This window comes from Lepisma saccharinum, chromosome 10, assembly GCF_977018435.1.
Source record: "Lepisma saccharinum chromosome 10, izLepSacc3.1, whole genome shotgun sequence".
In the NCBI taxonomy this organism is placed as follows: Eukaryota; Metazoa; Arthropoda; class Insecta; order Zygentoma; family Lepismatidae; genus Lepisma; species Lepisma saccharinum.
Genome location: NC_139238.1, coordinates 82423947 through 82451566, shown reverse-complemented (window position 1 = coordinate 82451566; position 27620 = coordinate 82423947). Strand labels below are relative to the sequence as shown.

The window sequence follows — 27620 nt, the reverse complement described above, 5'->3', positions numbered from 1 at the left end:
AGATTTTTGAGGCGGGATATGTTGGAAATTGCCCAACACGATAGAATCTCGAACTCGAACTATTTCCCCCTCAAGTGATTGTTTAGGTATTTCTGAAATTAAAACTGGCAATACTAAAGTCTCAGACACTTATTACGCCAAAAAAAACAAACAGAATTAACCACTTTTATGAAACACGAGCATTTGGAATTTTCCGAAGTCGGGATGGTGCAGGGAACTGTTTTTCGTCGAGTTTTCGGAATTCCGCACACTGAAAAAGACGACACAATTCACCAACCTCACCAAAATCCCGAGCGTCACCGTGGGCCAGACAGAGTGTAAATTCGGATTTGAATATCCGGATATTTTTTTGCCGCCCCTAGCATGGCCATAGTTTACGAAGATGAAGTCGCAATGCGATCGTTTTGGAAAGTGACCACGAAATGTGGCAACGCTGCGTTGTGAGGCAAGGCCATTGATCCACAGCTGCTAAACAGCTGATAACGTGTCAGCCAACAGGTTTCTTCGCAGGAAGTGTACTGTACGTAAGTACGAACAACTTATCTTCAAGTTATTTTCGCTTTGTTGCAGAAGGTTAAGGGACAAAAGGTGCATAAAAAACATGTCTCTACAATTAGGAAAATAAGCTTTTAATGGCTAGTATTAGCTTCCCGTAAAACGTCACTTTACCATGTCGTGTTCTGCCTTTCAAGATAAGCTACACAATGCCGGCTGAATATGTAAATAAAACAAATTGACATACTAAAAAAAACTGTCAAGTGGTACCGGTTCCTAGTGGGGCAAATTACAGAGGTTCGGATCTCACTTTACATTGTACTTTTGACCTAATTGCTCTGAGCTTCAATCAGTTAATAATTGTGTTTACGCTTTAATTTAATAGCACCGAACTGTGCAATACATCACATGTTACGAAGCTACGTGTCCTGTGTTCGACCACCGATATAGGCTACGTGTAGTATTGACGGGGTGCGGTGACCGAAAGTACACCCTCGAAAATTTTGACCCTTTTTTTTAAATATATATATATATATATATATAATCGGCAGTGTTTTACGTAACAAAATTTATTTCAAGCTTGGAAACCCAGAAATACCAGCGTGAGCAGAATTCGTCCAATTCCTCACATCCCCGAGCCGTTTCACCAATTTTCATTTTCAATTTCAATGGTGTTTATTCTTTGGCGAGGTTCAGCAAATGCTGATCTACCAACTAACCCGACAAAGTAAGATGTAGCAGAGTACCTAGGTACATTATTATACATGAAGATTATAAGGCACTACATAAAAGAAACTATAAAAGAACTACTACTAAATAAAGAAAATCACAAAAGGAAAACAGATGACGAAATACCTATATACAGTGCTTGTGTGCAAATAAATTGATTTTTTGATTTGATTTATTTTACTTCGCTTTTTGTGCCACTTTTGGCTAATTTGCGAAGATGGGGATGGGTGATGATATGATGAAATCTCACAAATATCCATGCCCAGGCCAGGATTCGAACCCGGGTGTGTGCAAATAAATGAAAAAATAATAACATACATGTATTATTAGTTTCGGTCCAGTTCTTTTTTTCAATAATTCACAGCAAACCGTTTTTAATCATAATTATGTGGTTCTGATCATCAATCAGTGAATCATATACTGCCCTACGAAAGTGTTTGTAGTTCAGAAGTCTTATTTCATTCGGGAGTGCATTCCAAATTTTAGGTGCCATATATGTATTAAAGCATTTTCTTTGAAAATCCGTGTGTACGAATACGAATGTTACATACTGTAACTAAACGAAGATTGCGAAACAGAAATTCTGCAGCGACGTATATGGAGATTAGCGGCGTTTCTTGTGGAGTATGAGTGCGTTTCACTCCTAGCTTTAAGCTTTATATTCATAGTCCGGGATGTTTTTATTTATAACATTGCAAGTAATGCAGGTCATGTGCAGTTCTCTCCGTCTTGCCATGTTGAGAATTTTGTGCTGATTAAGCACAGGGAGAATGTGTTCGTGATTTTTAAATCTTTACCCCCCCCCCCCCCCGTTTCAGTACATGTTCAGACCAGTCTAATTTTTGATCCATGGCCAAATTTCGTATTGTTTGCGAGTATGTTGTGTTCTGCGTTTCAATTAATATTTTGTATTCGCTGAGATTAATTTGTTTCAGGAGATTATTGTTTCCGATAATAGTAAATATTAGATTTCTTTGAATTTAGAACTAAGCCATTTGATTCACAACAGTTGCTTATATTTTTCAAGTCCTGATTTAATAGTGCAATTGCATTTTGTAAATTAAATATATCTGTCGATATATACAATTTGTACAATTGCGTGTCATCGGCATAACGGTGCACATTACAATATTTCACTGACGTAATCAAGTCAGCAGCTGCTAACGTGAATAATAAATAGGGAACGGAACTTTATGTGCTAAAAAACTCAGAAATATTTATTTTTTATGTGTCATAAATGTTGAAAATATGTGATAAAAACAAGAAAATATGTGACAAAAATAAAAACATTTGGTAACAAAAACAAACCATAACATTAAACATCTGAAATTAGTTTCTAAATGATTACCTCTTAGCGAGCTATTTTTTGGAAGAGTTGCAGTGGATCATTGCAAATCTGTGACGATTATCTCTAAAAAGCATCTTATATTGTGAGAAAGATCGCTCCACGTCACAAGAAACAATTCTTGCATATTTGAAGCATGAAATGTCACTAACGCCGAAGTTTTCCAAAGCTTCCTCTTCTTCTACTTCACCTCCTTCCAAAACACATGCAATTTGGCACAATGTTTGAAAAACTTGTTTTTTCCCCAAAAATTCTGTACATTTAGACATTTAGATCCAGTGAGTTCTTTCAGTTTCGTTTCTACTATACGGACTTCACCAATGGAAGCTGCCAAAGTGTTCGCGGACGATTCAAGCTTTCATATGGAATTAGAGAGAATGGACAGGTTTGTTGAAGTGTATGCCAATTCGACTTTTAAGGAGGGCTCCATTAACAGTTCTTGCAGAATTCTTCTTTGTCGAGATCATTTACAACAGATACAATTTTTTTCAAAGTTCTGGGCATAACATCTGCATCGCGTAACTACAGGTGTAGGGGGAAGTGAAACCTCAGGACATTTTTGTTTAAAAATGTCTATTCTTCTAGGCGACTTGATAAAAACTTTCTTCCCATTTGAAACCAGTTTATCGACATCGGGATAAAGAGCTCTTATCTTTTCACATATTCTATGCAATGCATGTGCCACACATGTAACATGCACCATTTTGGGGTAGCTAACGGCAAGACCACTGAATGTAAGCTGCAGCATCTGTCAAGAGAAGAACATTGTCAAATTTTATGCCTTCTGGCCACAATAGCTGCATTGCTTCATTAAAAACCTGGCTATCGTTACGTGTAGCCAGCCCCAGCTACTTACAGCTATTTTCTCCCAATAGGATTGTAGGCGACGTGCCAGAAGTCTGCCAGCGAGGGTGTTCAAAGACAAAACAAACCTAGCACTCTCGATATGAAAGAGGTGCGGAGAATAAACATTTTTCCTTTGAGGATTTTGAGGTAGATGAAGTCAATGAGCGATTTTATGTATTTAAAATGAAATTCGCAAAATATGTATTTACATACGGAAAACTGGAAAATATGTGTTTTTATGTAAAATAAAATTTGCTGTGTTGACATATAAGGCTATGATCAGAATTTTGGCAAAAATTAGGGTCTCTATCTTATCGCAGAAAAAACATTTATTTACCTAAAGTTCCTTTCCCTAATAATAAAGGACCCAGGATTGAACCCTGAGGGACGCCAGCACTCACTAGCAGAGGCGACGACAGTTTATCTGTCAATACACGCTGTTGCCTTTCACGGAGATAATTCTCGAACCATTTGAGTGCTATTGGGGAAAATTTGTAATATTGTAGCTTTTCAAGAAGTAGTTTATGTGGTAGCGTGTCAAAAGCTTTGCTGACGTCAAGTAAAAATTAACATTGTTACATGGGATTTGTCCATCGCATGGAAAATATCGTCGGTCACTTTCAGGAGAGCGGTTTGCGTGCTATAGTGAGGACGAAAACCGGATTGTTGCGGAGGAAGATTGTTATAGTCGCCAATGTACTTACGAACTTGATCGTTTACTGTTTTCTCAATTATTTTTGAGGGCCTTCCCCATGGCGCAGTGGTTGCGTCATTGCCTTGTAATCGCGGGGTCCCGGGTTCGATACCCGGTGGAGGCACAAGTGGTTCGGATCCCACTTTAAACTGTAGGTCCAGTCCCGATTAGCCTTACTGTGCATAAAGTGGACTTAAAACAACAACTCAAACTCAATTATTTTTGAGAGTACCGGCAAAATACTAATGGGTCGAATGTCACTTACAGAGCTCGGGTTTTGTTTCTAGGTATGGGAATGACCTTCGCCTCCTTCCAAGAATGCGGGAAACAGCCTGTGATGAGGGAATAATTAATGATATGCGTTAATAGCGGAAGGATTTGGGGAAGTGAGAGTTTTATCATTTTTACAGATATGCCGTCAACTCCGGTCGCGTTCGATCGGATTTTGTACACAGATTTTCTGACAACGGATTCATCCACTCCACGAAAACTGAAATCAGCCGCACTCTCAGTGAAACAGCCAGCGTAATAACGCTCACACTGCTGAGAAACTTTCTCGTGGTTTATTTACAAGTCGCGGCATACGTTCACAAAGTGATTATTTAGCACATTAGCATCATTTAATGTGGGAGGAAGTTTCCCGATTTTGTTTTTACCACTATAACCCCAATTCCGCATATGTTGCCATATGTGCTTCGAATCATTTGACGAATTTATGATATGTTCGAAATACGCTTTTTTCTCTTGCCTTACGACCGATGTTGCGAAATTACGTAATGTCTTGTATTCGGTCCAATGTTGAGAATTATTTGTCCGCTCAAATTTCAGTAGCTCGTTATCTCTTAATTTCATGATTAACTTAACATTTTCTGTTATCCAGGGTGCTTTTCTCTTAGTTGCGCGAACGGTTTTCAATGGAGCATGTTTATCAAACACCGCATTCAATTTTTCGGTGAAGAAACGCACTTTAACTTCATTGTTTGAAAATTCCATTAACGTATTCCAATTTATCTTGCTTAGGTCGTTTTCGAGGCTGTCTTTCACTATCGCATTATAGTTCCTGTATGTAATTGTCGTGCCCTTAGGTTTTGCTGAAACGCAGAGAGACATATGCCAAACAATGATCGGAGTTGCTGACTGGTACAGAGACGCCAGAATTTACATCAGATAAGTTATTTACGAAGATCGGATCAATTAAGGTTTGAGTGTTACGCGTGTTACGAGTGGGTTCTGTTAAGATTTGGGAGAGCTGGAACTGCTCAGCAAGTGACGGGACGTAACGTGTGTCGGGCTCATTTGACTTTAAAAAATCTACGTTTATGTCACCTAATAGATCACTGAATGATGGACTTTGTGATATATATTCGATACAATATCTTCGATGATTGATAATTTTGAGTACGGAATATCACCGGGCCTATAAATGCCAAATATCGTTGTATGCACACAAGTAGTGAACATGTGGAAATTGACACTATAACCCTAACAAAAATGTAAAATTTCCATCAGCAACGACAAATAGTGATAATTAGTAGTAAATAAACTAACCCATAACTTCACTATATAATATTTCTCTGCTATCTGAAAACAAAACCAAAAGAAATATTCACACAACACAATCTTTATAAACAATGCAATTTTTCCCACTTTCTCGCGAGTATATGGTGGATCACCAGCAAGGGCATAAGCAGAAGGGGGGGGGAGGCATTTGCCTCCCTGAGATATCTGGAAAAAAAATTATCATATAATTCGAATAGTGAAATTGTAGTGTAAAAACATAGACGAGATGTGCCATGAAAGACCGCTGATCAAGTGGTCTCTGAAACGTTCATTGTGAAAAAGTACAAAAAAAAAGAAGAAGACAGAACTGCTCACCAACAAATTGATACTTGTTTATGGAAAGGGAGCGTGCACTGAAGAGAGGAGGGGCAAGCTCCCCTTGCGAAGATTTTTCCAAAGTTCTCCTAGAATATTTCTATGTATTTGTTGCCTGTTCTCGACATCTGAAGGCGCGGTTCCATTCCTCTTAGAATGTTTTCGCCCTTCCTTTACGACTGCGCTAGTTCTCCGCCGAAGAAAGACTCGATTCTCTGATTGTTTGCCCTTGCCTGGGCTTCCAAACAGTTGCATGCCCAAGGGGGGAGGGGTTGATAGAGGTCATAATCCCCCCCTTTGGTCCGGTATTACTAAAAAAAATATAAAAGGGAGGGAAAAGATGGCAAAATTAGGACTGACTGCTAAAGAGAGTATACGTATCCCCCTTTCGAACATCCTGTGCTGTTTTTCCATGTTTCGCTGGTAAGTTTACGCAGGGTTCTGGTCAGCGGAAACGGGATGAGGCCATCACTTGCGTATTTGCAAGAGTTGCAAATTCTACTCAGTGGCGCGCCCAGAATTTTCGATTGATTGATTGAGTTGGTGTTTTAAGTCCACTTTATGCACAGTTTTAAGTGGGATCCGAACCACTTGTGCCTCCACCAGGATCGATCCCGGGACCAGGGGGCGCGAGGGGGTGCTTGCGCGCCCCTTAGTTTTCTTCCGCACTCCCTACGTTCAACTGAAAACACTAACATTAATATTTAATGTCATGTCGTCATATTGAGCACCGCATCATAGGTACTGAAGTAAGACCGTTATTATTGTATGCAACAGGCAAGCACTGAAAGAGGTGCCGATATACATACTTTTCTGCACTGGCGGCAACCTCTATAAAGATCAGATTTTCTTTCTTACGTCAGCATTTCAGCATTGTTGTTATGAATTTTTTCCTCTTTTGTTTCTTCAAGTGGTCTGTTCGTGGTTTTTGCGTATATAGCCTAATGTGAGTAATGTTTTTTTTCTTGTTTGCATTGTTGATAAACGGTTTATTTTCTGCCCGCTTGTTCTTCCTTGCACTGGAGCAAGAATTTCAGCTGCTTTCAAGGTATGACCAAGTCGCGCTCGGGAAATTATTGAATGCGAGTTGTAACCGAAGGGTAGTTTTCTTGTTAATACTTTCTATGTATTTCTTCCACGTAATGTGCTAGTAAACGTAGTATTTCAGGCTTTTTCAGAAACTGTTAGGAACCCAGGAGTTTCGAAAGTGGAAATTTACGTAGGGTTATCATATCGCTGTAAGGGAAATGTAGGACATGCTGTCCCAAATTGTAGGACACACAACATTCTCAATAAATAATACATATTTCTATGGGCGCTATTCACCGGATGTTTACATTTCTGTGCTTCCTTGGCGGTGGCGGGGACTGCACTTCCGGTTTTGAAAATAATAACATTGAATTAAATGGTGTAAAGGCAGTGTCTTCGGAAAAGGCGACAATATTTGTGTGGCTTTTGGTTTCACCATGAGATAGGGAACAAACAATTGTTCTCAGGTATCTATGCATCGTTTTCAGACAGACCCGATACGGAAATATCAGTGGATTTAGGCAGTAAAGCGAAAAGATTGGACACAAACACGAGGGAGTAGGCTCTGCAGTCGACACTTCATCAAATCAAATTAAAATATTTTATGTGTTTCGAAAATTATAATTGTCTAACGCACATGTGTTGATTATATTTAAAAATTGAAACTATTTATATTATAACACATTTTCCTTTTGGTTGTTGATAAGCGCTCTCTCCATGGGCGTCAGTAGGTCAGTCGAACCCCCCCCCCCCTCTCTGGAAATTGGCATCCTTCATTTCAAGTTGCAAAAAAGCAGGAAGTTTCTTATTCTTATTGTTAATAACAGAAATAAAGTTAAATTGATTAGTATTCAAACAGAGTAATCAATGTAAAATATGCATTAGATCGAAAAAATGAGGAAAAATACAGGAACCAGGATATTTTTTCATATTCTACCATTTAATTCAAAGAATAAATGGTTCCACAGTTTTCAGAATTCGAAATATTATAATTTTACATGAGGTCACACAATATAAACTTTGTATTTTTCTAACTTCTAAAGTCCTTTCTTGAACGACACTTGCAAAAGTTAATAACAAAATACAACTACTGTGCATTTCACTAATGTGTAACTATGAAATGTAAAAGTATAAATGGAAAATATTTGTGCTGGTTATTCACTCGGTTTGTGAATCGAATAGCATGATAATAATAAACAACAATAATAATAATTAAATTCGAATAAAATGTATTTAGAAGTCTTTTCAAAAACGAAGCTGATGGTAGAAGATCAACATTGCCTTGGAAAATATTAGTATTGTCCCTTATATCTGCATCCAAACGATCCGGGAATTTGCAAATCTTTTCTAGGTACCTTTGTTTCTCTACATCACTCAAAAATTTCAAGTGATTAATTTTGTTTCCGATCTTTTATAAGAAAATAAGCTCGGTGACTATATCTGTATTCCACTTGTTTACATTGGAAAATTCGCCAAAAAGTAAGTTCTTTCCCCGCCATCAATAATCGAATTGTCTAATCGATCATTTTTTGTTTACTCAGGAATAACCCCCATAGAACACGTTAGACAATAGTTGAAAAATTACACTTTTCAGTTTTAAAAAAAAGAAATTCTTAATGAATTTTTAAATGCAAAATTTCAAAACTTGCAATCATACTAATCAATCAAGGACGTATTTAGGGGGTCCAGGGGGTATGGATCCCCCCAAAAGAATTATCAAGTACTAGAATTACATAATGTAAAATATATTATTTTAGCCTTTGTTGTATAATTTCCTCTTAACTTATTGGAAGACAAGGATTATATTGGGATCATACGACTTTGAAGGACAGGAAGGACGTATTTAGGGGGTCCGGACCCCTCCCTCCACCCGAAATACTTATTAAGTAAGAAAATTGAATGAAAATATACTCTTTAGAGTTTGTTGTATAATTTCCTCTGAATTTATTGGAAGACAAGGATTACATTGCGATCATATGGCTTTGAAGGACAGAAAGGACGTATTTAGGGGGTCCGGACCCCCAACCCGAATGACTTAAGTACAAAAATTAAATATAATATACTCGTTTAGCATTTGTTGTATAATTTCCTCAGAACTTATTGGAAGACAAGGATTATGTTGGGACCATACGGCTTTGAAGGACAGGAAGGACGTATTTAGGGGGTCTAGGGGTCCAGACCCCCTGAAAGACGTACCAAGTACTAAAATTAAGTAATGAAAATATTAGCATTTGTTGCATAATTGATGGTTATTAATTCCTCTGAACTTTTTAGAGGGCAAGGATTATATTGGGATCATACAGCTTTGAATGACATTACAAAAGAAGATTTATGCACACTACTACTCAAAATAATATGCATAAAATATTAATCAGAAACTTACTTTTCTCCAACTACATGTAACATCATTTTTGTTATTCGATAAATATTCAATTATTCATCAATTTGACATTAATTTCATTGCTAGGGCACTTGCTTTTATGTAAATTATTCCGATCTTAACTAAAGGTAAGCTACGTAATGAATATGCGCTGTTATATCTATATTCTTATACAGTCTTTTTACCTATTCGTTTAATAATAATATAATTATTTTAATTTAAACATTATTATTATTATTATTGACACACTTGGTTCAGACCCCCCCCCCAAACATTTTTCTAAATATGTGCCTGTAATCAATGCACCTCTTACTATATGATTTAAGTGTTACTTCTCAGAGGAGACAATTTTTATCAAAATTTCAGGTTTAGTCAAACTATATTTATGTTAGAGTGGATAGTCAAACTCCTTGAAATTATAGGGACCAGTATAAAAAAAAGGTAAAGTGCTTCCCTGTGCTATGCACCACACCATGAAGGTGTATAGGGTGGTATGGGGTTAGGGCCCCACACTTTCTTGATCACGACCGAAGGTAGGGGTGATGTGATCAGCACCACACCCCTGGCTGCCTTTACCCCCCCAGAGTTTCCTCCAGGTACCCACTTTATACGATGCTGGGTGGGTGCTGGAGCCACTCGAACAGGTGGAAAATAATCCCGGTTCTCCCCCGCCAGGGATTGAACCTGGGTCTCTCGCATGGTAGTCAGACGACCTAACGACTGAGCTACCGCAGCTGTTACAGGGACCAGTACTAAACATTTTACAGCCTTTATGAAAAAATAATTTCTCTCCGTGAGTGTTGTACTGATGGTAATGAAAGTACTCTCTCAACTTTTGAATTATCACCTGTAATGGCAAACAAATATTCAGCAATTAATGTAATTTAAAATGGTCCCAGAAGTTTCATCTTGGGTAGTTTTTAATTCAATAACAGGGTGTCTACCAAAATAACACATTCAGAATTCTTGACTTTTTCTGAACTTTTCTAACTTTTTTCCCCCCTTAACGTTTATTTATTTGACCCCTACTTAGGTAAAGTTGGAAATTAGTAATTAGAAAAAAATATTTATTTAACGAAAACCCCTACCCAAGGGCCACATCCTGAACTGTGTTTGGCATACAAGCGAGGCTTTGGCATCTTGACTCACAGCCAGTATAATATTATGTGAGGCTTGTGTCGGTTGTCCCAATACGTTTGTGACTGTCCCTTCATCCATCTTATCTTAAAATCATTCATCCTCATCTTCGTGATTAGCCAAAGGGACAGAAAAAAATGAAGTAAAATAAACTAAATCAACCAATTAAGTCTTTATGATAGCAAAAATTCTTATGTGTACTTTTTTTAGTAGTCATTCTTCATTTTGCCATCTTTTCCTTGATGTTCTTTTTTTAGGAAACCCAAGGGGTGCCCACCAACCAGTGATATGCCATACACTATAAGTTTACATCTACATGCGTTGTATACACATAATCTACGCATAGATTACATTTGGTTGTAGTTTACATAGACTACGTAGACGATCTAAAGTATATTAGAAATAATTATGAAGGCTTTCATGAAAGAAAACTGACATTTTCAACTATATTTGTTCCTAATGAACTGACAAGAATCTTATATACAACAACAAAATTTCTCTCTTCTCTTCTATCAACTTCTAAAGAAAATAAATCATATGAAAAAAAACCAAAAACAGATGGCAGTCGTGAGGCAAAACTACTCATTTTCCCCACAAAACACTAACATATTTCCTATGTTAGGCTTTTTTCCTTGGTAATAAATTGTTCAAAATTGAAAGGAAGAGTATGAAAGGGTTTTTTCACACATTAGCAACTGATACGCAGTATAATTTTGTTTTACTTCTACAGTGCCCTTAGCTAAGTTTTCACCTTTCGTAATGTTGTTTACATAGATTACGTTATCTACATGTATAAAATAGTCTACGTGTAGAATGTAGACTATCGTTGTTTACATGTAGACGCACATCACTGCCACCAACCCCCCTTTTTTGGGGCATGCCACTGACTCTATAGTCCATTTGCCTTCCTCGTGCACGAAATAGGAGATGGAAGTCTCTTAAAAATGTTTGAATTTGTTACATTTCATATTATGCCATGGAGGTGTTATTAGTAGATTTTGCTGTTCTTCTAATTTGAAAATAAATGTATTCATGAATATGAGTTGTTTAGTTTCAGTGACAGGTGTCTAGAGTAAGCAACACTATACTGGGTAGGGAGGATCAGGAAGGAAACCGTAGTCTCTGAGTGGTTTTTGCTGTCAATTTCGTTTATGTTATTTTAAAAATAATGCTACAATCTTGCAACGCCTAACAAAAATGTAGTTGACATATATGAAGCACCATTATTTACAGTGGTAAAACTAAAATAAAATTCCTAGATACATTACAATAAAAAAGACACTCGTATTTGGCTCTGGCAGACGATGGAAATTTTCAATGTGTATAAACTCAGGAATAAATGAAATATTTTCTTGAGATGAAATTTCAGCAGTGATAGAACAATTGCAGGTAAATGTATTTACATATTTTGAATCATTAATAGTTTTTGTGTTCGAAGTGGAAATACCTAGGCCCGAGATATTTGTTCAAGCTTTACGAAAAGACCAGAAAAGAGTGCTTTACATAATTCACCGTAGCTGAGGGAATACTATATTCCATGCATATATTTAAGATGGCCTGAACCTACAATATTAAAAGTAAATATTTAACCTTAAATAGATTACTATGTGAAGGGATCGGGTGTAAAACATGGTAAGTGACATTTTCATCATTTTTGAGTTACAAAGTAACAAGTGAAATTGCCACGTCATACAATTTGCATTGGACTCTGTGAAGCCTTTTGAAATTGATAAACACAACACGAAAACAATTTATCCACAGTATAGCTTCTAATAACCTTTTTCTTAATGAACCTGGAAATTACCAAAATGTCACTTACCATGTTTTACACCCAAGCCCTTCATATAATACAACAGCAATAACCACTACACAATCGTAAGGGTTCATAGGTGATTCTAAATAATTTGTATTGCATATGTATTATATCAATAATGGTATCTGTGAAATAGAATCATATTCAGTCACTTGCCTAATCCCAAATGTCACTGCATGCCTCTGAAAGGGAACAAGTCTATTCCAGTTTATTTATTTATTTAATATATTCCAAATACAGCGTTAGCCATTTTACATTGGAACGATTTTATAGAACATAAGGACAAAAATAATAACATAATACAACAAAAATAATAACATAGAAAAATTACATGTGGTTAAGAGACTTACATACTTTTAGTTAACTTTCTTCTAAAACGGTCCAGATTTTCAAAAATGTCTATTTGGCTTCCTAGATTATTATATTCACTGGGCAGTCTATGGAACAGAGAGTGCTGGATGAGGTACAATCTCGACTTCTGAGAAGCAAAATGTTGAGTGCTTCTTGTTGAGCGGGCAGGCACACGAAAGTGAATTTCCTGAAGAAGGCGGTCACTTCTGATGTTGCCATTCACTATTTTATGTAGAAATATATGTCCAGCCAGTCTATGTCTCTCTTGAGGAGTTTGGATATTTAACATTTACAGGAGGATGGACTTTTGCAAGTGTCTTGTGGATGGAATTCAGTGTCCAATAATGGCCAAGAAGAAAATTAGGATGGAATTTAGTCTATCTGAATTTGAGGGGCATGCCATAGACCAGATCGGAGAACAGGATTCAATTTTAGGTGACACAAAATATTTGTAAAAGGTGCCAAGGGCAGTCAAGTTGTTTATTTCCGTGAAACGATAGAGAAGACCCAGCATACGCATTGAACCCCTTGTGACTGTAGAGATGTGCTCAGAAAAGGAAATATGACGCCCAGGTCCTTTTGTGCAGCATCTCTTTGAACACAATTTTTTTTAATGAAATATTTAGTATTAACTGTGTTTTTCTTTAAGGAGAAGGTCATCATGGTACATTTTTGAGGGTTGAGTTTTAAGTTCCATAATTCACACCACTTTATTAGAGAATCTAAATTATTTTGCAGAAGTGTCATGTCACTGAAATTGGAGATTTTACTATATATTTTGTAAACGTCAGCGAACAAGAGAATGTTTTTGCATGAATCAGAAAGATATTCTGGAAGATCATCAAGGATGAAGAGAAGAGGTCCAAGAACACTGCCTTGAGGAACACCAGAAGATACGACTTGATAAGAAGAAGACATTCCGGAAAGAACAACTTTTTGTTGTCTGTTTTGGAGGTAGTGCATGAGCAGAGAGAGAAAGTTTCCATGAATATTGAAACGGTGGGATAATTTATGAAGCAGGAAATTGTGGTTTATAGAGTCAAAAGCTTTCGAAAAATCCAGTTGAGAGTTTTCAGATATAGAGTTGATAGCGTCAGATAATAAAATGCTTAAGTTGGTTAAGCAGGAGCTGCCTGGTAAGAAGCCGTGCTGTGCTGTATTTATATATGGAGAGGTAAATATGTAGAGTCAGTCCTTTATTATCTTTTCACAGGCGATAGAAAGTGGTGAAAGAAGGGAAATAGGAAACAGCACACTTGTCTCCAGATTTATATAATGGTACCATGTTAGCATTTTTCCATGAATCTGGAAATGTACCCTCATTGAAGCATCTGTTTAATAAAATAGAGAAGGGAATAGCGACAGAAGAAGCAGCGTTTTTTAGGAAAATAGAAGGGATTTCATCAGGACCATTGGCGCGATTTTGAGGCATTGAAGATAGGATGTGTTGCACTTCTTCTGGAGACGTGGAGAGAGACGTTAGAGAGTGACAGCAAACTGGATGGAGGTTGGGAAGGGATGAAGCAGGTGCATTCGAGGTTGTATTTATGGAGAAAAAATAGTTAAAAAGATTAGCTTTGTCAGGGCCCTCTGCGCATACTGAGTCATGTTTTACTTCCAAAGGTATTCGGGAATTTTGCCTCCTTGAGTTGATTAGTGACCAAAAACGTGGGATTCGATTTGATATTGTTTGTGATAGCACTGATGTATTCCCTGTATTTGGTCTTCTGCAATTGTTTAGAGTGACGTCGTAAGTCGGTGAAAGTTGTCCGTGTGTATTCATTAGGAAAATGTTTCCAAAGATCCCAGGCCTTTTTTTCGGTTTCCAAGGGCAAGTAAAAGCTCAGAGTCGAACCAGGAAGGGTATTTGCTTGATTTCGTTTTTTTGAGTGGCACATAATCCTTCATCACTGCATGAATCACATCACTCAGCACGTCACATGCTTCATCGACACTTCCACTCTCCAGGATTGTCCAGGGAATGGCATCCAGCACCGAAAGGATGTCACCCCAGGGTGCTTTACTCCAAACAAGGTATTGGCATCGAGGGGTGGGAGGAAAACAGCTTGTATGCACTTATTCTGAATATGTGAAATTGAGATGGTCTCGAGCTTACTGGTAAGCGTTAAATACTTCAGCAACAGGGTCAGTGCCAAGGGTGGGCTAGGCAAACTTTGTGATAAAAGTGAAATGAAAGTATATAGATATGCCTATGTTGAGATCTCTGGTTTTGGGGCTCACACTACTAAGAACTGGATCATGGAGATCTGAACTGAACAACAACAATGCAACATTTAATTTTGCATAATTTGTTTGTACTCCAATATTTATACATCCAACTTGTGAATATCGTAAAAAATTACTATGAAGGTGTGGCTGATCCACAGTATGGTGGTGTTGGTCTCCCTGACATTTATAGATTTTGACTCTGCTGTGAGCATTTTTGAATTGATTTACCATACAATGTTTCATTGTTAATGCAGTCAGCCTTATGAGAAGTTCCTTATAGTGATAGACTTAAATTGGAAACATCCCCTTCTTCTTCTTCTTCTCCATTATGCCCACTTAGGCGTCGGGTCCTTTCAGCCATTTCTTTTAAGAAGTTCTATCCTGTGCCAGTCTTTTCACTTCATCCGGTGTCTTCCCTCTCTTCTGTGCCAGTCCATAAATGTACTGGTTCCAGTTCAACCTGGGCCGTCCCCTTCCTCTCTTTCCTTCTCGTCAGGCCTCAAATATTTGTTTCGGTTTACGGAAACATCAGATATAAATATCGCTGGGATCGACTTTGCCATCATCAATAATTACATTGTGCCATGCCCGGAGAGGGTAGAACCAGTCCGGCTTAGGCCAGGGTAAAACGTGAGATACTCAGTGTAACTAAAACTGAATGATAACAAGGAATTACAGGAAACAACTCGTTTAACCCACTACAGAAGGTATGAACCAACATATATTCTGAATACATTTCAGATAATTGATTAAATTTCTTTATACAATTTCATATAAAAATGTTCGGTTTTTTAAATCTTCCACTTTCTTCTTCTATGGAATTCTTCTGCACGTTAACGTCTTTTATGTGTGTACCCCCCCCCCCACACACACATATATATTTCCACAGGCTTCTACTTCTATGGATTAATCAACTTCTTCTTCTATAGGAAATTCCACAATTCTACTTCTATGGATTAATCAGCTTCTTCTTCTATGGACTTCTCGGCTTCTTCTTCTATGGTATGGAACTCCCCAAGCTTCTACTTCTATGGATTAATCAGCTTCTTCTTCTAGAGTATTCTTCTTCTATGGACTACTCAGCTTCTTCTTCTGAAGATTTTCTGCGTGTATTCTTCTCAGATTACAACCCTTTATATGCATATACTTCTGGGATTACAACCCTTTAACTGCATACATTTATTCTTCTGGGATTACAACCCTTTATCTGCATACATTTATTCTTCTGGGATTACAACCCTTTATCTGCATATATTAATTCTTCTTTGGTTACAATCCTCTATCTGCGTACATGTATTCTTCTTGGGTTACTACCATTTGTTTGCATGCATTACTACCTCAAATAGCTATATGCCTTCCATAGGGTCGCTACCTAGCTTGCAGTGCCACCACCTAATATGAGCAGACAAATGGGGGTAATCAAGGCTGTCCCACACTCACCTTGATCCAGGTCTGCAATATATGTGCCTACACAGAAGTGCTTGGGGCTGCCTATGACTTGGCGCCACACCGGGGAAACAACCAAAAAGTCCTGCAAGAAATCGCATTCCTGCTTGAACGATAGAGATAGTCACAAAATCGTAATCACTTTCAGACTTCTTTAACTTCTACATATTATCATATAGGCTGTATATGGCGATCATTCGGTTTTCTAGCCTTAATCCTTTTTCATTATTATTCTCAGTTCATAAATTAAGATAAACATAATCAATTCCAATATTTACGAACGCTTTCTCCATTCTCATACTCATTGTTTCTTAATCAACATTCCTAATACATTCGTTGCGAGCTGCCATCTATCGGCCATTATATCAAACATCTGCTAACTGTTCTCACCATGCGGCCACGTGATAATTGTTCTTCTTATTGTTTACAAGTTTTGGTGTGAATTGAACTTTTATACCATTGTAATCGTAGTTCACGTGCAGAACCATGAAAATGAAATATAATCATTACACAAAAGCTTCCCTACCACTCAGTATTTGTTATTGGTCAGGAATGAGTAAAAGCATATATTTGAAAGAAATATGACACAGAAAAGGAAAGAAAAAAAATATACCAACATACAAATATATTTTATTTTCAATTTATTCAGAATTATATGGGTTGGTGGCCAAAAGTCACAATCAGATATTGATATATTATTATTCTGGTGAAACAAAATGCGATAATCAGTACAAAAACTGTATTGAACTAAACAAGATACATTAGAGAGCAAAATAGAACACGAACGCTTGTAAGCTTAATGCCAGTGCAGCTCTCAATGTTCAGCTGGAGTCGTCCCCATGAGTGTCAGGTTGCCTACCTCAGCATTTTGGGAGTGATCATTCTGAAGACACAGGTAATTTCTCCTTTCAAATCCGCAACAGAGTTCATACGAATTCTGCTAACCTTGTCCTCTACAAAATACCACAGCCTGTTACAGGTAATTATGTATGAACTTCTGGGATGCCAGATGAGAGGTTCACTTTGTCCACCCCACACTGGAAACTGGCTGCTTAACCATTCTCAAATAGCAGTCCAGTGGTGCATGCCCCCCCCCCCCTACCTTGGATGGAAATCGATTCTAGGAGGGGGCAAATATTGATGGCCAAGGGCACTTGCAGAGGGGCAATTGTTCCCCTCGATTTCAAATTTTATGGAAATAGAAATATATTTCGTAAAATTTTCTTGCTTGCTTCGATTGCAATACCTCCTTTTTTCAGTGTTATTAAGTTCAGAGTTGTAGCTAGTGGGTGGAGGGGGTCGGCCCTGGGTGCTGAACAACCTCGGGACCCATGCCCCTGACGTTATGATCTAAATGAAAAAATTGTGAAAGAGAGAATGCCATGCACCCCGTGAAATTATTTATACCCTATAAAATCAATATTGTTTTCAGTTTGCAAAAAATTGGATCTAAAAGATTTATTACTCGCTTCGCTCGCAATATATGATTGCATTCTGTAATGCATTGTGAATTACCAGAGAGAGAAGAAAGACTTCTCTTCATTGATTTTGTCTTAAATGCACAAACAATTGTTTGGAGGAAAAGGAGCATGCACATTTGAGAGACAATTTACAACTTCTATCTGGGCGAAACCTCTACCTCCTTGACCCTAAGGATCAATAATCACCATTCCTCCACCCAAAACTCCGATTTCACAGTTGCCATCCATACCAACAGCCATAACACCACCTTCAACAACTGTTTCCTTGTGGCCATCATCCATCTTTTACCTCCCCCCCTCCCTGACACGTCTTTCCGCAGGCGGTGGGAAAGGGCCTATATATCAGGCATACACACCACTATACCTCCCCCCCCCCGGACTCAACCTAGGCTACTAATAACCCTTTCCCCTTTTCCCCAAAACTACCCACCCACCATGCAGTAAACATTGGTGAAAGTACTTTTGTTTTCTATCTACTGTTTCTGGCAACACTGACTGTAGAGATGCTACGGTCAGTATTCTGTGCCTCTATACTATGTATACACCGAATTCTCTTTCTTCTGCGTTGATAATGCGACATATGTTGCAAAATATCAAACTATTTCTTTTCATGTGGTAAGTGTTTACTGTCTCCTTCATCACTTGTATATATATACAGTCGAAACCGTTTATAGCGACATCGGTTATAACGACGTATTGGGTATAACGGCGAAATCTGACCATCCTGTCTAAATCCTATATAAACACTGTATTTAAAAAAATCTCTTAGTACGACATCGCTTATTACAACATATCGCATAAAACGATGTATTTTTATCACATTTTCAGAGAAATGTATCGGCTATAACGTTCAATGTTGATTTTTTTTTACGTTTTTGTGGATTGGCAACAACAATGTAATGCTTATTTTCAAACTCTTGTTTTCAGTAGATTGTAGATTTCAAATCAGTATGTCTGTTAAATAGTCAAGGCAAGCATCGCTGTCAAGATGTCGCTAAAGAAAAGGGAAGTGTTTATTATTGAAGAAAAGTTACACATAATATGGCGATTAGAAAATGGGGAAACAAACGTCAGCATCGTGAAGGAATTGGGTGTATCACACTCAACGATTTCTACAATTTGGAAGGGCAGAGAGAAATAGTCTCTTTTCGAACAAAATTCTCTAAAAATCAAGCGGGCAAGATCATCTGAGCACAAAGACAATGAAGAAGCTTTACTTAGATGGTTTAAGCACCAAAGAACAAGTAATGTTCCGATCAATGTACCTATTCTGCAAGTGAAAGCCAATGAATTAGGCAATCCAAACTTCAATTGTTCTTCCACTTGGATACGTTTCCAAGCTCGCCGGGAAAATTTGTGGTGAAGCTGCCGGTGTACCTGATGGCGTAACAGACGAGTGGCTATCTAAGAAGTGGCCTGCTTTGTGTGAAGGTTACAACTGTGACGTTGTATTTTAGGTTTTGGTTTATTGACACCCGGGAGGAATGAATAAATTGGAAGCAATGCCGGAGATGGTAACTGTCAACAACCACACTTAAATAACCTAGACAAATACGCACAAATCTTGATTTTTGCAACGTCTTTGCTACATGTGCCTCAAGCAGTTGCTTGAACCACGCGTATGCAATGACGAGCAAAGCCCTTTTATAATGGGTCAAATGGATCACGCGCTCTATGCGTCCATTAAATATTAATTTTACCAATAAGAGAACATTCATTTAATATTTCTCCCATGCCAAGTATTTCACCCACAGAAGCACCGTACAAAAATTCAAACGTGTATTTTATGTTAACACCTGTAAAACAAACAATTTTAATAAAACTATATGCATATTCGATTTTTACCAAAAATAATGCCCTTCGGATTATGCCGTTGGTTATGCAGCTTATAGCTATACGATGACGTAACGTGAGAAGATTGACAATCTCTATCTTATTCACTTGTGCTAACAAACACCAAGAAAAAGAACAAGGAAAATATTAATGAATGTGACCTTTATTACTAATAACTTCGTCACCCCAACAATTATATAAATATATTCAACATATTCCATAACAACATAATTACCCAAGGGATAAACTGCAAACATTGCATTAATGACAAATTTGTATTCCCTTTTTATATGTATTGCATCGTGCATGCACTGACACGTATTTCTCTTACAATCAACTCGACCTGCGAGATTAATTTACAATTTTACTATTCAGGTACAAGAGGTCAATCTACAATTTATTCTACAAAAACATGTTGTTTTTTTTTAAAAAAAAAAGGACAATCGTGAATATGGTTACTTATGTTTTTGCTCTACCAACAATTATTGTTCTTTAGGGTTGTTCATTTGTAATACCCCTTTCATAATGTTACTAACCCATTGAATTTGATGCTACTGCTTTTTGGGAATTTTAACGGAAGGCAAACTAACAAGGGATCAAAGGTTAGCCCGTAGGAATTTTCATAAGATGCTTTTTGTAAAGTATTTCTCAGTCGTTATTCTTTGGTTCAAAGACATGAACAATTAACACTGTTGCAATTAAGGATTAATTTAGGTACTCCCATTCGTGGCACATTCACAATTTTGTAGTCATTAATCAAACGTAAAAAAAAACCGACACGTAGACAAAGGCCAGCTATAAGGCAGCCATTTGGAATTTAATCAGCACATGTGTTTAGCAATTGAAAACACGCATGTTCATTCCAATTATCAAAAATTCAAGGTTTCATTTCATGTCTTATGGTTTGTTCTAAAACAAAAGGTTATTGAATTCGTGCTTCGTTAATTTAGAACGGGTGAAAAGTCAAAGATCACATGGGTACCGTTTACGGCATAAAAGTTCAAAAATTAGGTTAAGTTCAAAACAAGTCTTTTGCGTCGTTATTATCAGATCTTCCAATTCTACGTACCTTTAAACCATAGGTGTGTTTTACGCAAACAGCCTTCGATGTAACATGTCGAGTTAATCAACTGTCCGGAACCTTAGGTGTTTTAAACGCATGCTTTGGTACTCGCCATGCAACTTCTAGTTCTATCTCGAAGGTACGAGAAGGTTGGTCTGATAAGTCGACCGCAGCTGGCTGGTTGTTAGACGTCGTATCATGGTCCCATCGAAGCATGAAGTAAAGTTGCTGAAAGACCAGCAATTTCAGGGTATTTGGAGGAGTACCACATAGTGCCACCAGGAGGCAGCATGTCTATATGCAGCTGACAGAGGGAACTACCCTCCGGTGGCGGACATGAGAACTTCGTTTTTAAACATAAGTTCCTTTGTGGACTGTGACGTTGCAAATTTTTATATTATAAAATCGCATCGTCACACAACCCAGATGATATATTCAATGCAGATGAAACTGGCTTGTTTTACAATATGACCCCAGATAAAACACCCAAATTTAAAGGTGAACAGTGTTCGGGTGGGAAAATGTCTAAGACACGAATCACAGTTATGGTTGCTGCAAGTATGACAGGATCATGTAAAGAAAAACTTTTGGTGACTGGCAAATCGAGAAAACCAAGATGTTTTACAACCATTCACTCCCTACCTGTAGTTTATGTCAACAATGCAAAGTCCTGGATGACATCAGAAATTTTTCAAAAGTGAGACTCTCAGCTGAAATCAAAGAAACGTAAAATTCTTCTCCTGGTTGATAACTGCTCTGCTCATCCAGTAGTCGACAATTGGCAGTGCATAAAGCTTGTGTTTTTACCTCAAAACGTCACTTCAGTTTTACAACCTATCAAGCAGGAAGTTATAAAATCTCTTAAAATGCAGTACAGGAAACTTCAAGTGATGAACATGTTACAGAGAATCGAAGAAGGTAAAGAAACAGTTTTCAACATTCTGGATGCAATTTTAATGATATCGGAAGCGTGGGAAAATGTCACTCAAAGGACCATTGACAATTGTTTTAAACATGCAGGTTTCAGAGATCTTTCTTCATCATTCCACGGTGAGGGTGACACGTTTTCAACAACTGATGGTGCTGATGATGAAGATGAGGAGGATGACATTCCTCTGGTGCAATTAGTGCAAGAACTTGGTCCATCTTTGTCAACTTGTGAAGTAGAGGACTTTGCCGAGGTAGACGACAACCTATCTGTGTACACCTCAGCGAGTGAATAAGAAATTGTAGCTGACATCCAAAGCCAACACATGATTGACGAAAATGAAAACGAACAAGGAGAACAGTTTGTTGTGCCATCACTTAACAAAGCTTTCAGTGCAGTGACAACTTTACAAAAATTTCTTATTTCCAAAGAAGAGTTTAATACAAATGACAATAATGAGGCGTTGAAAAGAATGCATCGTCAAATGCAAAAAATGTACGCACGCAAAAAAGCAAACAAAGATAACTGATTACATGAAGTAGAACAGTATACTGTAGTAGTATGTGTTACTGTGTTGGAAACAACACTATCTTAGCTGTTATTGTAGAAAACCAGAAAATTAAATTCCGATAATGTGTCATTTTTTTAAGTACAGAAGTGGAATAATAGTGTATTCATTATTGATGTTTTGTGGTTATATAATGTGTGTTGTATTTTTCTAATGTGTAAGGTACAGTACATCACATTTGTACATTGTACTGTACTGTATTTTCATTTTTGTATTGTAATACAGTAACTGGAACGAGGATGTTTCATTCATGACTATTATCGCACATACAGCAAGTTTAAAACATAAAACTTATGGATTTGAAATGTTTAGGGGAAAAAAACCTGGTGTGTGCGACTATCGGCTATAACGACCGTAAATTGGCGGTCCCTTTGGAGTTGTTATAACTGGTTTCGACACTCACCAGACAGTGAAAAAATTAGAATTTTCGCAGACTTTTATCACTGCATCTTTGGTGTAAGAAGAAAGTCTGCTGCGAAAATTCTAATTTTTTCACTGTCTAGTGAGTGTTTCCTTTCTCCTTTATATATATATAAATCAAAGAAGAAGAAAGGAAACACTCACCGGACAGTGGAAAAATTCAGAATTTTCGCTAACTTTGTCGTAGCATCTTTGGTGTTAGAAGTCTTTGATTTTTATTTAGCCCTTTTGGCCCTCCTTGCTTTTATCCATTATATATATATATATATATATAATAAATATATCTTGTTCAGGTATCAAATAAAATACTTATTCAGCTGTGGTGTGTACATCTGAGAGGACAAACAATACGTTTTCAATAGTACCACGATTAAGCCTTATTTTCATGTTAGAAAAACACTGAAGCTGCTCCACATCCAGATGCCACTCAAATGAATACCTGGGGAAGAGACATCTCAGATATGGACCGACACCTTCACTTGCTTTTGTGTCTAGAAACCTATACCATGAGTATATAAAATCATCTTGTTTGTACTTTAGTTAATTTTATTTGGTTCTTAGTCTGAAGCAGACCCTGAGACAGGGCTGAAATGTTTCGTTTAAGTGTTTTATTACATAATAAATACTGCTTTGGTCAACATCAACAAGTTTTCAACAGTATTTCTTTCATGCACTATCGAAAAAACACATCAAGATTGATTGTCTGTTAGGGAGACATGTGAACTCTTTCTAAAATAGCTAACTTCTAAAACAGATTATATATATTTTTCTCGAACTCTTGTGAAAGTATAAATGCGTGCAATATTTCTCAAAGCCTTTGTGAACCACAGATTAAAAACGGCTGCAATAAACCATACGGCTTCATCATCATCATCTGACTACCATGTGAGAGACCCAGGTTCGATCCTCGACAGGGGAGAACTGGATTTTCTCCACCTGTTCAAGCGGCTCTGGCACCCACCGAGCGTCGTATAAAGTGGATACCTGGAGGAAAGTTTTTTTTGGGGGGGGGGGGGTAAAGACAGCCAGGGACATGGTGCTGAACAAATCACCCACACCGTTGCCAGTGATCAACAAAGTGTGGGGCCCTAACTCCACACCCCCTATACGCTTTCAAGGCATGGTGCAAAGCACAGGGGAGCACTTTACTTTCACTTTATGCAACATTTAAAATTTTAGGTAGGATCAGTAAACTGTCAGTTATCAATATTGACAAAAACTTCATATAAGTCCATCCTTAAATAATATACTAATGTCCAAAATTAAAGCAACAAACGGAAATTGTTTCCCGTGTGTCCATTTGATCACATAATACAATCAGGTGATAGTAATATTTATGATGTCATAGACAACTGGTTTAAGATAGAAAATAAACTAACCTTAATGTGCCAGGATTCAGGGGGTGCCCATCCCCCCCCAAATCATGTCATGTATTTCCTCCAAATCATATCATTCGCGCCCTTAAACCATATCGTAATCCCCACAAAATATTTAATTACAAGAGCGTGTCTACCGAAAGTAACTTTTTCCTTAGCTTTACTGAACATTATAATTGATCTGCCCCTCCTCCCTAAACAGGAGTGCCATCACTCAAGACCATCCCTAAAATCATTCATCATAATCGAAAATATCGCGTGGATTCCACTTTAAACTGTAGGTTCAGTACCGATTAGCCTTAGAGTGCATAAAGTGGACTTAAAAAGCCAAATCAATCAATCGAGAATATCGCTTGTCTTGTAATGCAGCTTTAGTATAAAAACTTCATATTCATCTCATTAAAGCGCCAAACGCACATCGTAGCAACAAAGTATTGCGAGTGAAGTGAGCAAGAAAATTTTTACATCCATTTATTTGCAGTCTTTGAAGAATATTAATTTAATGGGGTGTCAATACTTTCTTAAGATCCCAAGATATTTAGTCTTTTCCTTTTCCCGCTTTTTCTTTGGCACATTCGGGATTGAAAACGTGTGGATACATTATCGCTAAATACAATCTCCAAAATGTAATGTTCGAACTCTTCTCTCCACTACAGAAATCCCTTGACAATCTAAGATTTAACACTTTATCAAGAGCTTTCTATCTCCCCCTTTAAATTTCATACTCAATCCTACCACCAAAATTTCCATGCCAATTTTAGACTTACTGTTAATATTGAAAAGTAGATATTGCCTCCTTCAAAAAATTAATTCTCAGTGTCCACACCAGAATTTCCGCAACAGTCTAAGACTATAGTAATACACAAGAATTGGATATCCCCTTCAATGTAATGCTCAATCTCCCTCTAACTAAAGTACTCGCCATAATCTAAGACCTAGAGTTGGATACTGTCCCCCCAAAGTTTAATTCAGAATCCCCCTCAGAACCCACCTGTGAATTAAGGCCTAATATATAGGAGTTTGATACCCCCCTTTCGATAAACACTTTCATTTCTTCATCTAATGGATTAAATATGGTTCATTTAAAGTGTAAAATTTTTACATATATTTTAGAAAAGATATAAATGTTGAATTTTATATTATTTGAAGGGAAAAAATCACCCCCAAAATCTTGATGGCACAACCTGTGACATAAAACCCCCCAGGATTTATCAACAAAAAAATCACACGAGGAAAGATCTCTGTTTGTTGCTTTAATTTTGGACACTAGTGTAGTAAGAGTTGGTTGGTTGGATTATTTGGTGTTTTAAGTTCACTTTATGCACAGAATTGGGACTGGACCTATAGTTTAAAGTGGGATTCGAACCACTGAGTCTCCACCGGGTATCGAACCCACGACCTCTTGATTAACAAGGCAATGTTGAATAGTAAGAGTTGGTTCCAATACATAATCATTAATTAATTTTCCTCAATCTTTTTCCAGAGTGGAATTAAGGCAATGCAGACAGACGAGTCACGAGTGCAAATCAATATTATTTCTGCCATGGATAAAAACCAAGGAATTGGATTACGAGGAGTGCTTCCTTGGAAGATTACTAAGGAATTCCAATACTTTCTGAAGATGATATCAACGGCTGCGGATGGGAAAAAGAATGCCGTGATCACTGGGAGGAAAACTTGGGACACGATGGATCAAGTAACAGCAAAACCATTTCCTGGTGTTGTCAACATTGTACTGAGCCACTCCCTGACTCAAAACTCACTCTCTTATCCAGACACGTTTGTGTTCGGCTCTCTTGAGTCGGCAGTTGAGCATTTATCAAAACCACCTTTCAGGGACGTAGTCGATAAGATTTGGGTCGTGGGAGGTGCTGAGGTATACAAGCATGCCTTAGAGTCCAAGCACCTACATCGTCTGTATCTTACTCGGATACACTCAAGCTTTCAATGCGACTCATTCTTTCCCAACTTCAATGAAGAGAAGCTCACTGTTATTTCAGATCCAAGAGTTCCACAGGGAATTCAGGAAGAGGATGGTATCGCCTTTCAGATATTTGTATATGAGAAGAAAAAGAGTGCCTGCAATGTATAGTAATGTTCAATTAATGCCTTCAAAGTTCCTATAAATGTGCAAAAGAAATGTGAATGTGTCTAAAGTTGTTAAGTTTTTTGATGTCTATTTTTTTCTATTACTATTTCCTTTTATAAAATATTTTTCTTCAAGATTTTTTTTTTTTTGTAACTGAATTTCATCCCTTTAAAATTTTAATGAAGACCATTTATTGGAAAGTTGATGGAAAATTGTTTGCTGACCAAGGTTTGAATCTGGGACCCTGGCACAGAAACAAATTCCACCAACTTATCAATTCTTGTGTGTGTCAGTGAAATTAGTGCTAATGGTATCACTTGATGTTATAAATGTAAAATAACTCACATATGTACAGTGCATGGCATAAATAACTACCCTACTGCAATGTTGGAACTGAATTGATTGTCCAGTTGCAACTGTGTAACTGCTGCTATGTGAACATACTCCAGCTTGATTATCTGTCGCCAAAGAAGGACAAAGATAGTTGCGAGTATTTTCATGTCAGTAGGAGATGCGATAAGTCAGTTGGTAGAGCATCTGGCTACCATACAGAGGATCCAGGTTCAAATCCCAGGGGAGGTGGTCTGGACTAGGAATTTTTCCAGACATTTCCCTGTTTCTGCACGGCTCGGAGGCCCACTCATCCTCGTACATGGATACCTGGGAGCAACCCTAGGGGGGTAAAGGTGGCCGGGTGTGATGCTGATCACATCATCCCAACTATGGCCAAGAACAAGAATATGTGGAGCTCTTTAGCTACATCACCCCAAATGCCTTTATGGCATGTGTGCACATGCAGGGGTACCTTTATCTTATTTGCATGTGAAGTATTATTATTATTATATACATGTAAGTTAGGTTACCTCAATACGCCACTTCAATTATCGGGGTAGAAACTTATGCCTCACCCTGTATTATATGGGTTTTGCTTTGGAAAAAGCTGCTTACTACGTAGTTGGGCCTGGATAGTTATGCATCTTGCATATTTTAGAGACAACAACCACTAGTAAAATTGTATTTTACATCTGTGCGTTGTGCATATTATCTTCTTAATAAAATAACTTTCTATTTTGTTCTGTCACTTCTGTTAATTCTCTACTTTCTTTTACAAAACAAGGAGGTAAGACATCTTCCATCATTCTCATGGGTACACTAAACACTAAACGACAACAATGCTGTAAACAGTCTATAGATGATCTTGAATTTTGCATGTTGCCTTAAAATACTGACCAATTGGGGCATTCCACAAAAAGTGGCCTATTCCATGTAAATAACAAAATGAATCAATATGGAAACTATTTTTTATTGCATTAAGGTTTAGATGTTTGTGATGCATATGATTTGCACATTTCATCAATAAAAGTTACTAGCATTTGCAGCCTGTATGCCTCACAGACAAATTTCCTACATTTCTAAAGTGTCACACACGAAATGCACTTTTGTTAATGCTTTCCATGCATTCAGCCTATGCCATCATACTCAAGATTCTTTTA

At 37.5% G+C, this 27620-nt stretch overlaps 1 protein-coding gene and 1 pseudogene across 4 annotated transcripts in view; one reads left to right on the top strand and one right to left on the bottom strand.

Annotated features, from left to right (window-relative positions):
* LOC145993990 (uncharacterized) overlaps nucleotides 1-27620 on the bottom strand; it is a 99996-nt gene that overhangs the window by 40504 nt on the left and 31872 nt on the right. The gene's annotated exons all lie outside the window — the stretch shown is intronic.
* On the top strand, nucleotides 445-26595 carry LOC145993992 (dihydrofolate reductase pseudogene; annotated as a pseudogene). Of its 2 annotated transcripts, none has more exons than XR_014442308.1 (2): nucleotides 445-524; nucleotides 25522-26595. The product of XR_014442308.1 is annotated as a dihydrofolate reductase pseudogene, transcript variant X1 (transcript). The 2 variants fall into 2 exon arrangements; XR_014442309.1 differs by having other exon boundaries at nucleotides 493-520.